The 17,443-nt window shown below is 37.2% G+C and overlaps 1 protein-coding gene across 2 annotated transcripts in view; it reads right to left on the bottom strand.

Moving 5' to 3' along the window:
* Positions 1-17,443, bottom strand: part of NDFIP1 (Nedd4 family interacting protein 1) — a 63,040-nt gene that overhangs the window by 22,034 nt on the left and 23,563 nt on the right. The gene's annotated exons all lie outside the window — the stretch shown is intronic.

The following is a 17,443-nucleotide window of genomic DNA, read 5'->3' as shown; positions in this document are numbered from 1 at the left end:
ACATCATATAATTTGGTTCTGAAAGACAGATATATAATGGAAAGAAAATCTAGAATGATAGATGTCTACAGTTTACAGTTTATCTCCAGATGATGTGATCACAGGGGAATTTTTCCTTTTTGATGTTATATATGTATGTTCTAATTTTTTGTAATGAACATTTATCACTTGTATAATTTTTAAGTTAGAAAAATAATCTAGTAATAATCTGTTAAGACAAAAACAAAACACAGCAAAGCAAGGTTTACCATCATATTCAGTTTGCACATAGAAATTAAATCTTAAATAGAGACATTTACAAAAACATAAAATTCTACCTAATTCTTCATATAACCTATCAATACATCTTCCTCTTCCCTATCTCAGCAACCTTCTTGCTGGTAAAATCTACAGCTCCAGTTACTTTAAACAACTCACACTGAAAGTGTGTCTTCCTGCCACTGCCAGTCTGGACAGTCTACCCAACCCATCTTCAGAGAACAAAGACATATGACTTAATTTTTCCAGTGTGACAACAGACTACAGCTCATTTAAAAGATGAACTGGTTGTGAATGGGAGTCAATCTGTAGAGTAATAACAGAATATTCATCGGTGTAACTGACTTGGTGGTCTGGGTCTCGGCTGTATATCATCATGATATACAGAGCCAACTGAGCCACTTGTAAAAACACATACCCCTCTAAACCAACTACTACAAAGAACTCTATCTTGAATCGAAACAGAAAAACAGAGAGCCTGACCTGTGGTAACATGAAGTAGAGCTTTCTAATTCATTAAATTTTAACCAACCATCTCAGTCTCCAATCCCTATGTTATTCAAAATCAGAAGCCAACCAAACTTTTCTGATTAATGCTGCAAAGCATTCAATTTCAAATGAATTCTTGTGCCAAATTTTCATCAACACTACCATCTGGGCACATTTTTTTGAACTCTAGTAATCTAATGTTAAACTTAAGGCACTCCCAAAATAATTGTATTGTAACTAAGATGATTTAGGAAGGCATATAGTCAAAATAGCGATAGTAAAGCCCAGTGTTACCGGAACACCAAATCAGTAAATTATTTAAATAGAGTTTAAACCGGGGCCATGGTTCACTTGGAATACTTTTAACATTATCTGAAGATCTAGACAGGGTATTCCGACCCTACTCCCACCTAACCACTCTTGTGCTCCAGGAACGTCTCGAAAAGAAGCAAAAAAGTCAGCAGCAAAAACACAGGCAAATAAGGACTTTTCAAGAATGTTGCCTTAATATACTGCAGCTAATAATGTTACCTAGCTTGATATTTTTTGACCGATTTTATATTTCCTGAGCTTAGTCAAATAATTATGTTACCTCTGCATAATTTAGGTTTTAGAAAGGAAGCATGACAATTCTAAGAAATACAGAAGTCCAAAGAATAAAGAGGTCTTATATGCCGGTATCTACAAGATAGGTTACTGTCTCCTAGCAACCTGGAAATGTGAAATTTGATCATCCCACACCAGGGTAACAGATAACAAAGACATTCCAACCATCTCAGAAACCCACATATCTCTTCAGTGAAGAAAAAAGAAACATTTCCAGGTGAAGTTTTTTGCTCCATTAAAATTCACCACTTTAGAATCGTGTACTAATATTATTTCCAACTGAAAGTGAAAACAAAACAACAAAAAACACCCACTGTGACTATGGAGGCTCCACATACTGGGATGATCCCAAGACCTCACTATACAGGCTTCCCAACTCGGGCTTGTTTTTTATAATGCTGGTGGATTAGTTTAGGCTCCATCAGGAAAGGTCCTTAAAATAAATACTACCATGTGAGAGGAAAAGAGGCAATCACCTTCAAAAAGTATTTAGTGACCACCATCTGTGTGAATAACAGCTTGCTAAACAAGAGAATCCCTAAGTATATACACCTTTTTACACTCGGGGGGCATCTATGGCCATTAATTTGGCTCTGTCAGCCAAACAGATCAGGCATTCACTAAGAAGGGGGGGACATGTGCACTGGAACTATAGTGGGGTTTATCTATAAGGCTATGAACTTGGTTACTTGGTTCCAAAATGTTTTTTTTTTTAATATAATTTTATTTATTTATTTATTTTCCCCCAAAGCCCCAGTAGATAGTTGTATGTCATAGCTGCACATCCTTCTTGTTGCTGTATGTGGGACGCGGCCTCAGCGTGGCCAGAGAAGCGGCGCGTTGGTGCGCGCCCGGGATCCGAACGCAGGTCGCCAGCAGCGGAGAGCGCGCACTTAACCGCTAAGCCACGGGGCCGGCCCCTCAAAATGTATTTTTAAGGTTCCCCTATTCTGTCCCTGGAAACCTTTCCTGTGCAGCCCTCCCTGCCACATCCCTGGGGCTCAGGGATCTTCCGGCTCTCCTCTGAGGCTCTCTCAGAGAATAAACATTGTCACTTTGGGGCTGGCACTGGAAAGATGCCCAAACTCTTCTATCAACTGGGTCATTGGGAGCCTGAGTCCAACCTACCTGTCACAGAACCCTGGTTGTAGGCGACACTGTGAGAGGCAGCTCTGAAAAGTGGTGGGACCTTCTGCTCACTCCCTGCACAGTGCTATTGGGAAGGTGGGGGGATCCTTTGATTGTGTAACTGCGACAGATAATAAATACTTGTTGGAGACGGGATTCTTTTCTGTTTTTAAGCATATAATTTTTTTAACTAAGCCTCGAGAAATCAGCAACGCTTCCAAAATTCTGATCAATTTTACTTATCCCCAAATAAGATTTAAACGGCATTTTTTCTAAATAGATTTATGCAATTACTTATGCACGCCATATAAAGTACTGAGTTTAGTACAAAACTACCTAAAATTACCTATGTCTCCATCACTGAGACAGGAATAATTCAATCATCTGAAAATTCAGATGACCTTTCTCTTTACCTCACCCCAGGCTGTGCCTTCACTCCCACTTTCCTGATTATCCATGCTCCTCTGAGCACACTGTCATGACTCCCCAGGAGAACCCTTAAACTCTTCCATGTTCTCTAGATATATCACAATCTGCTGTGGTACCTCTTGGCCTTGATCATCCTGAATTTACTTTTTAATATTTACCTACAAATAGGTGCCAATAATGTTTTGTCCTCTAGATTGCGTCTGTGAAATACAGCACATCTAAAATAAAGGATGTTTTTCCTTCTTACCACACCCTCTGTATCCTATCTGCAGTGTCGCTATTAGAAATAATATCTAACATTTTAGCTAAACAACAGTTTAAAGAATCTCCCATAAAGAAATCAAACATGGTTCTAGTTCTAACAGAAGCAAACCTGAATTTAACAAGTTGAAAGACACTTATACTCTACGGGTTTAAATCCTTATTTGAGTTCCCACCCCAGCAAGAAGGCTTCATCACTACTCTCCCCTAAGTAGTTCTAAAGATGATCTTCAATTTAGAAATGAGCTGTTTTTAAGCAATAGCAGAGGCAGGGCTAGGAACAGACCCAAGTAAGGGACAACATTTACAACTGTACCAGTGGCGATACCTAAAGGTCATTCTTGGATTCCCTCTATTTACTAAGAAGGGAGACCAAAAAAAAAAAAACCCTACTAGACAACAAAGAGAAAAACAAACAAAAACCCCCCACAAATCCTTATACGTGAGGTTTCAAAATACACCTCATAATTCACACAAACACAACAAGCATGTGGAAAATAATGCTGAACTAGCCAATAAACCCACAAAGTTACAAGTATTTGCACCACTCATTTCTTTCTTGGTTGACTTCTCTTTAAATAGCAAGCAAATTCTTATAAGTTTTAAATCTCTTTTTTAAGTTATTAACAATAAGTCTCAGAAAATCCTGGATCAATGCCTAAACTCTAGCTTTAAATGTCATTTACTAATTTTAGAGTTAATTTCTAAAACTTTTACCTTAAAATGCAATTTTTAAACCTCTCATTACCAACTCACTACTTCTGCATACTCTTTAAATCCTACCAAATGAGACAGCATAATCACCAGAAAGTAAACAAGCGTATTTCTTTAGGTAAACAACTGAGGATGCTATTTCACTTTGTGGTTCAGAAACAGCCAAAGTTAGTGAGGACTGTAAATTTTCTGTTGTATATAGATTGTAGATTTTTAATTGTATATTGTATATTGACTGTAAACTGTTATCTAACATCACCAAATTCTTTACATTCAAGAACAGTTCTCTATTTAATTGCTATTAATTAGGGGATGACTTTTAAAATAAGGTAAATAATTCTGATGAAGTGAAACTTAACAATAAAAAGACAATCTGATTTAAAAATGGGCAAAGAATTTAACAGACATTTCTCCAAAGAAGATATACAAATGACCAGTATACAGAAGATGCTCAACATCATTAGTCATCAGAGAAATTCAAATCAAAACCATGAGATACCACTTCACATCCACTAATATGGCCATAAAAAAATAAAAAAGGAAAATAAGTTTTGTTCAGTATGTGGAGAAATTGGAACCCTCATACACTGCCAGTGGGAATGTAAAATGGTGCAGCCACTGTGGAAAACAGCTTGGCAGTTCTTCAAAAAAAAAAAAAAAAGTTAAACATAGAATTATAAAAAGATCCAGCAATTCCACTTCTAGGTATATACCCAAGAGAACTGAAAACATATTTTCACAGAAAAACTTGTACATGAATGTTCATAGCAGCATTATTTGTAACAGCCAAAATGTTCATCAACTGATGAATGGATAAACAAAATATGGTATACCCATCCTATCCAAAAAAGGATACAGTACCGATACATGCCATAACATGGATGAACCTTGAAAAAAACATCATGCTAAGCAAAAGATGCCAGTCACAAAAGACCACATATTGCATGATTCCATTTATATAAAATGTCCAGAAAAGGCAAATCCAATAAAGACAGCAGTGGCTGCCAGGTGCTGAGGAAGGGAACAAGGAGGAGGGACTGACTGCTAATGGGTCCAGGTTTCTTATTGGGGTGATAAAAATGTTCTGGAATTAGATAGTGGTAATGGTTGCAAAACCTTGTGGATATAGTAAAAATCACTGAATTGTACACTTGAAAAGGATGAATTTTATGCTATGTGAATTACATCTCAAAAAAAGTAAGAGTATTTTCTAATTTTGAAAACAAACCGATATAATTTTATTTAAAAGTAAATTTTATTTAAAACAAAATTAACTACTCCAAATCATTATTCTCTTGCTAAATCAACATCTACATGCCCCTTAATGGGAGGGAATGGGTCCTGATCCCATCAATATCCCCAGAGCTTAACATCGAACACATATTTGTGAATGGATGAAAATAACAAAGAAAACTAACACACTGAATTGCAAACTAATCATGGGGGGGGGTGGAAATCCTTAATATTCTCCTTTCCTGAAGAGAAATCTAATTAGAATCAAGAAATCAAAAGATAGTTTGGCTAACAACCTATTTTAAGAGGTGAGGATGAACATCATTATTTTTTTCTACTTCAAGAGTTTACCTAAAGATAACTTTAAAAACAAACTACCAGATTAGGCTATCCCCAACAATCTCTCTCATGTCAGAAGGAAAAGATAAATGCAAAGCCTTCTAATATCAAGACAAACACACAATTAAAAATCAACATTCACCAAAGCAAGGGAAAAGCAAAGTAATCAGAATAATACTTTAAAAAGTCAATGCAATAACAGATGAAAAGAATAATGTGTATTTATGTGTGTATATATGTAGGTATATATTAAGATATATATATATTTAGGATATATTACATATATACATATATATGTCTCCTAAAATCCTAACTTGTAAAACAATATAACGTAATATTAAAATTATAAAAGAAGTCAACCCTTTAAAATCAGTCTAATGCAAAGTTATTGTTAAACTACATGCCTATCTAGCAATATACTTAAATTAGTTTGATTTATATAACATTTCTGAAAAACAGCTGAACTGCAGAAAGAGTACTTAATATGTAAATGCTATTAATGTAGATATATAACTTAAAGGAGTAGAATCAAATATAAATATGTTGTGATTCAAGCTTTCCGTTCTCTCCATTGTCTTTTCTTCTGCGGTAGCCCATAACAGCCTTCATCACGGACAGTTAGAAATCTGAATATTTCATTCAATGAAATTGTACCAGGTATACTACTACATGCCAGGATCACACCAATTTTTGACTATTTTTCCCTTAATGTTCCTGAAAGAATACTTCCATTTTTTCAATAATTTACTAGAAAGACTGGTTATTTCAAGCCATATGAGCCTACTACTTAGGCTGATAATTTGGGATGTTAAAAGTTAATTTGATGAGATTTGTTACATGATGCTTTATGTACAATTATTGAAATCAACATTTGTAAACAAGGACAAAATAACTTTTTCATTACTTCTACTGACAGAAGCCCTATTCCCATACACCATTATACTAAAATACCAAAGGCAGTAGTTTCTTAGGTACAGTAACTGGTTTCTTCTGGGCTCTACTTGTTTTTTATATGTCAATATTCTCTACTTTGTGGTCAGCTCAGTGTTGGGGTCATAACAGGGGTTGGCGTATTTTTATCAGCAATTTCCTGCAGAAGCAGTACATATCCATTTTACTGTTCTTCAAAAGTGGACTATCAATTTCTTTCTTTACGGTTAGCATTTTTTGTGTCCAAGGACATGAAGATGTTCACTCATGTTTGCGTCTCAAATTAAGAACTTTTACTCATTCAAAAGACACCAATAAGAGAAGACAACAACCTGGAGTGGGAGAAGGTATATCTTTCATATAAAGGACTCAAATCCAGAATATATAAAGAACTTCTAAAAATTACTAAGAAAAAGGAAACCACCCAAATGAAAAATGGGCAAAAGATGTGAACAGACACTTCACAAAAGAAGATATCCAAATAGCCAATAAACTTATAAAAAGGTGCTCTATTTCATTAGTCATCACAGAAATGCAAATTAAACCACAGATGATGGTTAAAATAAAAAAGCAGAAAATATCGAATGTTGTTGAGGGTATATAACAATCAGAACTCTCAAACTGGGAGTGTAAATCTGTACAACCACTTTAGAAAACGGTTTGGCAATATCTACTAAAGATGAACTCATACATACTCTATGACCCAGCAATGCCACTCTAGTTATATATCCAACAGAAACACATGTTCACCAAAAGACACACCAGGATGTTCAAAGCAACACTATCCATAAAATTGGAAACTACTCAAATGTCCATCAACAGCAGCATAGGTAACTAAATTGCCAAATCTTCATACAACGGAATACTACACAGCCACGTTAATGAATCAACCGTAACAACGCACAACAGCATGGGTGGATCTCACAAACATAATGTTGAGCAAAAGAAGCCAGACACAAGGAGCCAGCCCCGGCAGCCTGGCGGTTAAGTTTGGTGCGCTCCACTTCGGCGGCCCAGGTTCACTTCCCAGGTGCAGACCTACACTACTTGTCAGTGGCCATGCTGTGGTGGTGACCCACACACAAAATAGACGAAGACTGGCAACAGATGTTAGCTCAGGGAGAATCTTAGGGAAAAAAAAGAAGCCAGACACAACAGCATTTACTGTACGATTATATTTATATAAAAATCAAAACCAGGCAAACCTAATACGCCAGTGAGCAGTTATCCCGAGGAGAGGAGCAACTGGAAGGGCACCTGAAGGGAGCTTTTGGAGTTCTGGTAGTGCTGTTTCTCGATCTGGGTACAAGTTAAATGTGTGTGTTCAGCTTGTGAAAATTCACTGAGCTGTGCATTTATGATTTATGCATGTTTCTGTGTGTAAATCATACTTCACTAACAATTCAGGAAGGGGAGGAAAGGAGACTGGCCGAGGATTCATGATGTCGACTGTGAGCCCTCTGTAGGCTGGGACCTTTGCATGGTGTATCGCGGTACTCACCCCCACAGTGAACAGTGAGTGGCACCTCGTGGCTACCTTACCAGCGCACGTTGACTAAAGCAGGTGTGGAGGCACAGCTTTAACAGAAACCCACCTGAAGAAACAGCAGCTCATCTTAATGCCATCATAACTTACCAATTCACATTTATCTAAAGTATTCATATTACTTTACAAATCACCAAATAAATGTATAGGCTAGGCATGTTGCCACATGCAGATGACTGCCATATCTGTGGAAGGGACAGGGATGATGGCTCCACGAGTGGTCAGCAGCAGGTGGCATCCCCATCCCTACTTAGCACAAGGAGCACATAAAACATGGAGAGAACTGAGGAGAACCAGGGCTTTACAGAGCAACTGGGCTAAAAGTAAGGAGGTGGGGGAAACAAAAAACTTCAAAAAAGACTGCTAGCACCTGGGTTGTAAACTCACAGCTGTTTGGTTTCTTTTCATGCTTCATAAGGTACATAGTCCTTCCGTATGTATCACATGTATTCCTTTCATATGGATCCAATATTTCATAATAAAAATGAAAAGAGCATTATGGTTCTATAGTTACCAATTTTAAAAAGAAATGGAAACAAAAGTATAAGAAACACAAGAAAAACAGACATCTCAACCTTTATCTCTCTAGAAATAAGAAACACTTAACATTTAGTATCCAACCTGTAACACTTAGCATAGTGTAATGGGTACAAATCCGTGTTCAATAAAAACACCAATTTTTTTGTGGTACATATGAAAGAAAACTGGTATTTTCATCACACTGTAATTCCTAGAATGTTTTTTTCTTCTAAAAAAACCAACTGGCAGGGGCCGGCCTGGTGGTGTAGTGGTTAAGTTTGCGCTCTCTGCTCCGGTGACCCGGGTTCGCAGGTTCAGAGCCCGAGGGTGGATCTATGCACCACTTATCAAGCCATGCTGTGGCAGGCATCCCACATGCAAAGTAGAGGAAAATGGGCACGGACGTTAGCCCAGGGCCAATCTTGCTCAGCAAAAAGAGGAAGATTGGCAATAGATATTAGCTCAGGGCTAACCTTCCTCACATAAATAAATAAATACAACCAACCAATTGGCATATCCAAAAAATAGAATATTCTACATTAAAAAGACAGTAAAGCCAAATGTACAGACACTGAAAGTGACAGAGACACGTCTAGAAGCCAGGGACGTGTGCAGACTGCAGCCTGCTTGCTCTGCTAGCCCCATGAGCTAACCAGAGTTCTCTCTCAGGCTGAGAAGTTCCAAAAGTTATGTTTGCTTATTATACGATGATGATGCCTGGAGTAGTGCCTAGGGCAGAGATTATGGACAGGAAGAGGTATTCTATTCAAGCGAGTCTGCCTTAACTTAGGCCTGGTCATGAGGTCCCATTCTACTGTAAGAATAATGAGAGCCAAGAGAGAGATGCCTTAAGCATTCCATATGTTTCCTTCCACCCCATCATCACAGAATGTTCCGTAATGCAAGCGTTTAACTGCTAGATTAATTTAACACTACTCAATGAACATGTCAGGCCATGACTGGTGTGGGGTCTGAGGACACAACAGTGAATGTAATTGGTATTTTCTTTTTTTTAAGGGATTTCAATACGGAAGCAACAAGACAGATTTGGGGTTTTGTGTGTGTGATTGGTGTTTTTGACCTCACTAACTACTGTTTAGCAAAGAAAAGACAATCAAACGAAGTAATTACAATTACGATGTTCCAGTTAAAGATTAAACACACACATTTGCCTCTTATCCCTTCCAAAAATGTTAGTAAAGTTTTATCAATTTTAAGGCAAAAACTACAAAGACAAGTAACAGGAGAGGAAGCAGCAATAAAATCCTGAAAGCTAGAAGCTGGACGACAAGTGGTAACTAACACAGCAGGCTTAAGAAAACTGAATTCTAAATCAGAAAGCAGAAAAGCAACCTGTCTTACACTATACCCCTAAAAAGGCTCAAGAATTGGTGGCATCAATACCGGTGGATGTAGGGGTGAAATGGGATTTAAAAGCAGAAAGAAAGGTTGGAGGTGCAGTTACACACACACAGCTCGCAGGATCTCCATTACAAGACTAGAGGTTTATTCTCTGAGGAGAGTGAAGCAGAGATCTGGGCTGAAGACACCAGAGTTTAGGAGAAAAGGCAGCATATCAGAAAAGAGTGATTAAGTGAGAGATTTAGGTACTACATGTTGAGATCTCCCAATTTCCCCCAATCAGCTCCCAGAATACTGGCAGCCAGGCCTGGGAAAACTGACCAGCCCAAGAGAAAAGACCTAGACACTGTCAATCAAAGGAACAGCCTAGTCAGGTCATGCTATGGTGAGGCATTGGCCAGAAGCTCCACCAAGCACACTGAGCTTCCAGACTCCTTTCCTGATCATGTACTTTTAACCAAGCAGGCAGAGATCACTATGCACCTAATGAACATTTCTAACATAAAAAGTCATGAAAGACCAAAGCAAAGAGAATAAATGCAACGCGGAGTAAACAACTAAGCAGGAAGATGAAAACTTAAACAAGAAAGAAAAAAATCTTTCAATAATCTCAGAGAAATAAGAGGAAAAAAAAAAATAGGCCAGCCCCAGTGGCCTAGTGGTTAAGTTTGGCACACTCTGCTTTGGTGGCCCCGGTTTGGTTCCCAGGTGCGAACATACACCACTCATCTGTCAGTGGCCATGCTGTGGCTGCAGCTCACATACAAAGAGGAAGATTGGCAACAGATGTTAGCTCAGGGCAAATCTACCTCAGCAAAGAAAAAAAAACCAATAGAACCATAAAACAAAGACAGCATACTATAAAAAGGGGGGGGCAATTAAAGAGTTTTTGAAAATTAAAAATGATAAATTAAAATTTTATCAGAGTAGAACATAAAATTGAGAAAATCTCATAGAAAGTAGAGAAAAAGACATAGATGAAAAATATAAGAGGTTAAAAAAATTTTAAAGAATCAGTATAAGAGGTCCAAGATACAAAGAGAGAAGAAAAAAAAATCAAAGCAGCGAAAAATCAAACAAATACTTTTTTAAACTTTCCAGAACTGACGGACATGAGCTTTAGACCGAAAGGGCCCACTGAGTGCCTGGCACAAAGGATGAAAGCAGATCCACACCAAGGTACAACATAGTGAAACTGAAGAACACTGAGGACAAAAAGAAGCTCCTAAAAGCTTCCAGAGAGAGAGACAGACAGAGAAAGCAGGCCACATCTAAGGAGTCAGACATCGCAACCGGCTTTAGGTTTCCTAATAGCCAGAATGGAACCCAGAAGGCAATGGAGCAAATGTCTTCAAAATTCTCAATGAAAATGTTTCCAACCCAGAAGTCTAAGTAAGTGTGAAGCTTAAATTTAAAAAACATTCTTAAATGTGCAAAGTCTCAAAAAAAAAAAAAAAGTTAACCTCCCATGCATTCTTCCTCAGAAATACACTGGAGGGTGTGTTCTATGAAAATGAGGCAGTAAACCGAGAGAAAGATGTGAATCACAGAAAGGGGCTTCAATTAAAAAGATTTGGAAAGGAGGGCCAGGCCAGTAGCATAGTAGTTAAGTTTGCACGCTCTGCTTTGGCGGCCCACGGTTTGCAGGTTCAAACCCTGGGCCTGGACCTACACACCACTCATTAAGCCATGTGCTGCAGTGTCCCACATACATAATAGAGGAAGATGGGCACAGATGTTGGCTCAGGGCTAATCTTCCTCAGCAAAAAGAGAGGACTGGCAACAGACATTAGCTCAGAGCCAATCTTCCTCACCAAAAAAAAAAAAAAAAAAAAAGATTGGGAAAAGAAATCCCCAGGATGACAACTGAACAGCAGACCTAGACAGCAACCTTCTAGAACGGGTCAAAAGGCCAGGAAAGATCCCACCCCCCCCAACCCCCACCACTCCTGCAATGAAATCAGTAAAATATCTGATGTGCTTGAACATATAAAAAAACTATTAAGATTATTAGGTAAGAGAGGATGAATTTGTGCTACTAGCAATTTATGATATATACCTAGAAAATTAAGCAAACAAAAACAATTATTAACTTTAGGGAAAATAAAGTACCAGTGAGGCAAGGAAAAGTAATCTCAGTATACTACATATTTCAGCTGTGAACAGTGTTTATTATTTTCAGTTACTCTAAATCTGAATGTTGCTCTAACCACATTTGGATAGAAGTCTATTAGAAAAATGGAGAGACAGCAAGTGGGAGTATGTGCAGTCGTGGGAGGGTGGCGAAGGAGAGCTTTATTCCTTATATCCCACAGTGGTAAGTCAATTTTTAAAATGCTGAAAACTGAAAACTCAAGAAGCAGCACACTATAAATGTTATTTAGTTACAAGAACACCACCAAAATAGCCCAAAAAAAAAAAAAAAAACACAGCTAAAAGAGCTAAGGAGCAGGCAAGCAAGCAGGAGACTGCTGGTTTTGGTAATACGTCTATAAGATCTATTTGACTCTAACCTACATGTGTGTATAACTTCGACAGAAAAATTAATTAAAAAGTAAAAAGAAAAAGATAAAAATGTGATTACAAAATGTGTCACGAAAGGGGAATCTCATTGTGCTCAGCGGAAACTAACCTCATTGGGGGCGGGGGGAGGTGGACAGACTACCTAAACTAAGACGGGGGCTGGGAGGGAGGGAGCATTCTAGGTAGAGGAAACAGAGTGAGGCAAGGCCTCCAGGCCAGAGAGGGTGACACACTCTAGGAATTGAAACAAGTTCCCCATGGAAACAACAAATCACAAGAGTCCACCCCTACCCCCAAGTCCTTGCCTCCCCCAACTACATCTCACCCATCCTTCAAGGCCAGGCTCAAGTTTCATCTTCTGAGAAGCTTCCTAGAAGTCTCTGGAACCAGGTGATCTCTCCCATCTCAAAATGATGCCTTTTATCAACTGTCTCATTCTCTGAATTAATATAATTAATATTGTATCAATACTATTAACACATTCTCACAGTTGAAGTCACTCAACAGGTATTTAGTGAATACTTACTATATGCATAAAATTGTGCCGGGTACTAAAAGCAAGACAAGGAAGAAAAAAACGAAGGGAGGAAAGGGGAAAAGAAAACAAAGCAGCAGCAGTCCACAGACACTCAGTAAACTCTTAATAGGAAGGCCTGCGGCACATCCCTTTGCATTTCAAAATATTTAAACACGAAAGCCGAACTTCATAAATGCCTCTTATTAATTAAATTACAAATGGCTCATAAATGAAAAGCCTGTGGTGAATGGTAGCTTGACATTTTTAAAACGAAGATACAAATTTTGAAGGAAAAAACTGTGTACTCTATACATATTCTAAGACAAGCATAAAAGTAACATTTTTATAATAATGAAAACAGCACAGAGGGATTTTTTTAAATACTGTTTTTTCTTCTTGATTACAAAATTCATAAGTTTACAAGGAGAAAACTTGGCAAAAATATACAGAAGAAAATAAAAACTGCTATAATCCCATCCTTCAGATATCCTTCTAGCCTTTTGGGTGAATGCAAATAATTTTATAACCTTTTTCACTCACTACATGGTGGAAATTTCCTTCATCATTAAATATTCTTTTGTAATATCACTGTAGTATTTGAAAGTCAGTCTATATTTTTAAAAGGAAAAGAAAGTTCATTTCTCAGAAATAACTACAGCATTAACTAGGGACAGCTAAATAATAATTAAAACAACCTGCTAAGAGAAATACAAAATCAGCGTAGTATATCCTGGTAATTGTTGAGATCCTTTTAAACACAATTACAGATTCTCACTTAAATATTTTCACTGAAATGTGAAGTCTTAAACTTAAAGCAGCATTTTGATTACATTAAACATATATAGAAAATAAAAGATATTTTAACCTTCCCAACAATAGTAGATGCTAATATTACAAGCCAATGATTACCTTTCATGCTCAACATAATTTGTTTTTTCTCCCCCTCTACTCAGCTCGTCATTTTGGCCAGAGCTAAATGGTGCAAGACGGCTGTAAAGCTCACAAGATTACATAATTGTGACCATCTCAATTAACTCAGTCACCAAAAATGACTCTGGACCAATGTGTTTATGAGAATTACTGCTGCCTACCCTCAAATGTATGACTGAGTAGAACTGATTTTAAGCACATTTTAAAATACCATATCAGAAAACACAATTCAGCTATACAAGGACAAAAGTGTTGAAAACAATCTCACATCAACCATCAGTCATGTATAAGACCCTCAAGGCTGCAGATAACCCTCAAATCAGGCTTCTGATGCTGTGTCTATAGTGATATGAACAGATTTCTCTAACCTTCTGAAAATGCAATTACTAAAAGCAGTGAATAAGCATACCAGACATCAGGGCCAGCCCGGGTGGCCTAGTGGTTAAGTTTGGCATGCTCTACTTTGGTGGCCTGGGTTCAGTTCCTGGGCACAGACCTACATCACTCATCTGTCAGCAGCTCACATACAAAAAGAGAAAGATTGGCAACAGATAGGTCAGGGCGAATCTTCCTCAGCAAAAAAAATACTAGAAATCAAAGACCCAGCTTCTTAAAAAAAAAAAACTAAAAAACTTTTTAATTTAATATTGTCTTGCTCTTAAGAGATTACTGACTTTACTGTGAACTTAAAATTGTTCTAAAAAATAAAGTTTATTTGAAAAATCAAAAAATTATTGATTAATTGTCTTGATTTCTAAAAGCATCATTAATTTTTTGCCCTGATATACAATGTTTGAAGCTGACCAGAATGGAAAGACTTACAAAGTGTTTTCTACTGCAAAATTACAAAACAGTATTCTGTACTCATCAGTGACTCATTCTCTTAAAATATACTACTAAGGAGATATTTTCTATATTTTTAAACCATGCATTTTTTAAATATTTTAGCATAAACTCACCATCTATTTTCACTGACATCACTTTTAAAAATAATTATTCATCAAAAGAAATTTGCTAAATCATCAGTAGAATGCTGTCTCTTTGATTAAAGCCACTAGCTTCTACACACAAAAACAATCAATTATAAAGCTGGAAGGAGTCAAAATGATCTAGCCCAACACCTTCATTTTACAAAAGAAGAAAATAAGGCTAGAAGGAGGTTAAAGTTCTCGCCCACGTCACACAACTACTTACCTCATGACAGAAGCTGGACTATTACTGATTAGATGTTTTAATAAAGTCCTTGTACGTTCTTCTGAATCAGTCTCTACTTAGGGCCTAAGGTGAACCTTCCAGATACTGACGTCTACATCACAAGCTTCAAAAATTGCTTATTAACACAAAGCTATCTGAAAAGTTTGGATGCTATAATGTAAATCTCCTAAAATGAAAGCTTCAAAGTACTAAGAACACTATATTCCTGATTCCCTAGGCTACAAAATTTCATATAAATTTAACAGGGACAAAATAAATTAAGCACTGAATTCTATAGAGATAAGGATTAAGGTAGTTAAAGAAACTTGGGTTTTACCTGCAGTACTCTGAATTTTTATAGGATTGTTTTCATTGCTAATCAAACCTTAATGTTTAAGGTGAATCTGGGCAATAGATATATGGGTATTATTTTACACTATTCCTGCAACTTTCTGTAAAGTTGAAATTATTTCCAAAGAAAAGGAATTTTAAAAAAAAGCAAAACATGATCATTAACAGAAAATTGGAAAATAAAAAAGAGAAATCACTCCTACTATTCTTCTTAAAAGTATGTTTAAAAGCAAAAAAAAAGACACTATGCATTCGTCAAAACCTATAGAACTTTATAGCACAAAGAGTGAACTTTAATGTACGCAAAATTTTTAAAAAAACATTTAGGTGGTTGGCGGTGGTTCCCAGGATGGTATGCAGAATGTAAGGAAACAATCTAACTGTATTATCAACATATGAAACAACCCGCCTGAAGAAGGGGGTACAGGAGAAGGTGCTGACCTAAGTACCTAAAAAACTTTGGAAATGAGTTGAGACTGTAAGACTAAAGGCAAAAGAAACTGTATTATGTCCTGCCCTATGGTTGATAAAACTGTTCCCACAGGGGTGAGGGTTAACCATTCTGACACCTATATTAGATATTTATATTCTACACGTGTATATTCTACACATACATATTAGAATTCAAGAATTAAGTAAGTGGATGGTGGCTGGTGGGAGCCAGGTTTCTCACTGCTGGAGTGTGAGTTTACAGATAAGTGAGGAGAGGAGGTTCAAGTGACCCATGTAGTAATAGATTAGACTTGGTGAGTTTAATATACATACAGATGGTTACACACAGAAATGTTTTCAGCTATGCATACACATATATATTTCTTTACTCTGTCAGCTTAGAAGGCCTAGAAGCAATGACACCCTAGCAGCAATGAGCACAGATCTTGGTTTCTAATAACATTCTCCAATAAAAAGAATCAGGGCTCCTTGGAGAAATGGCTGATTTTAGGACAGCACAGGAAATATACATAATGAGCCTGGAGCCAAAAAGTAAGGAAGTGCTTTAAAAAAACCACAATGATGGAACTATGTCAAAGCGACACCGGTGCCAACTTAAATGGTTCCCAATGGCCAAAGTGTATAAAGAATGTATCTGTGTACTACTGTATAACAAGAAATGTTTAATTTTAAATGCCACATTTAAGCATTGAATGATAAATAAAATGAAACTGTCATTAAACAGAAACCACTCCTCCTAAACCCTCGTATTTCTATTCATAAATGATCCAACATCCAGAAAGACCTCCAAATCACATTTAACCCTCTGATTAACTACTGATATTACTGCAATACACGAATTTTTTTTTTAAATAATTTTATTTATTTTTTTCCCCCAAAGCCCCAGTAGATAGTTGTATGTCACAGCTGCACATCCTTCTAGTTGCTGTACGTGGGATTCGGCCTCAGCATGGCTGGAGAAGCGGTGCGTCGGTGCGAGCCCGGGGTCCCAACCCGGGCCGCCAGCAGCGGAGCGCTTGCACTTAACCGCTAAGCCACAGGGCCAGCCCGAAATACACGAATTTAAAAGAAAAACTGTCAAAGATTATTCTAAATTGTTGGCGTGGGGGAAGATAAGAAATATATTATACGTGTGAAAGGAGCCACTTTAATAAGAACATATTTCACTAGAAATGTTCTTAAATTTGATCAATATTTAGAGCTAGTATTTAGAACTTTTAACGTAAACTGTGTTATTCAGAAAAAATGAGTCAGCCTAATTGTAACAGCAGAATGTGCTAAGTGACGTCTGATAACATTGGCTTCATTACTGCACTTAGTGGTGGCAACAACACACACTGCACCTCCATCTAGACAACACCAGAAGCAATTACAACTGGAATACGTAGAGCTCAATAAATTCAATACATGATATTTACCAGTTGCCTAGCATACTGACAAAAATGACATGAGAATAAAGATAAGACCATCAAGCTGATTTTCAGCATTAATCTCTAATTACAGTGTTAAAAGTGCTTGATCTACATGAGATCATCCACTACTCCAAGAATATGGTTCCACTAAACAGTTGGACTTGTTCAAAGACAACATAAGAATAAATTATTAAGAAACCACAGTAATTATTTTAAAGCCGTAAGAACAAATAAATCAGATGTCACTTG

This window comes from Diceros bicornis, chromosome 1 (genome assembly GCF_020826845.1).
Source record: "Diceros bicornis minor isolate mBicDic1 chromosome 1, mDicBic1.mat.cur, whole genome shotgun sequence".
Classification (NCBI taxonomy): Eukaryota; Metazoa; Chordata; class Mammalia; order Perissodactyla; family Rhinocerotidae; genus Diceros; species Diceros bicornis.
This window is presented reverse-complemented; position numbering and strand designations above follow the sequence as displayed.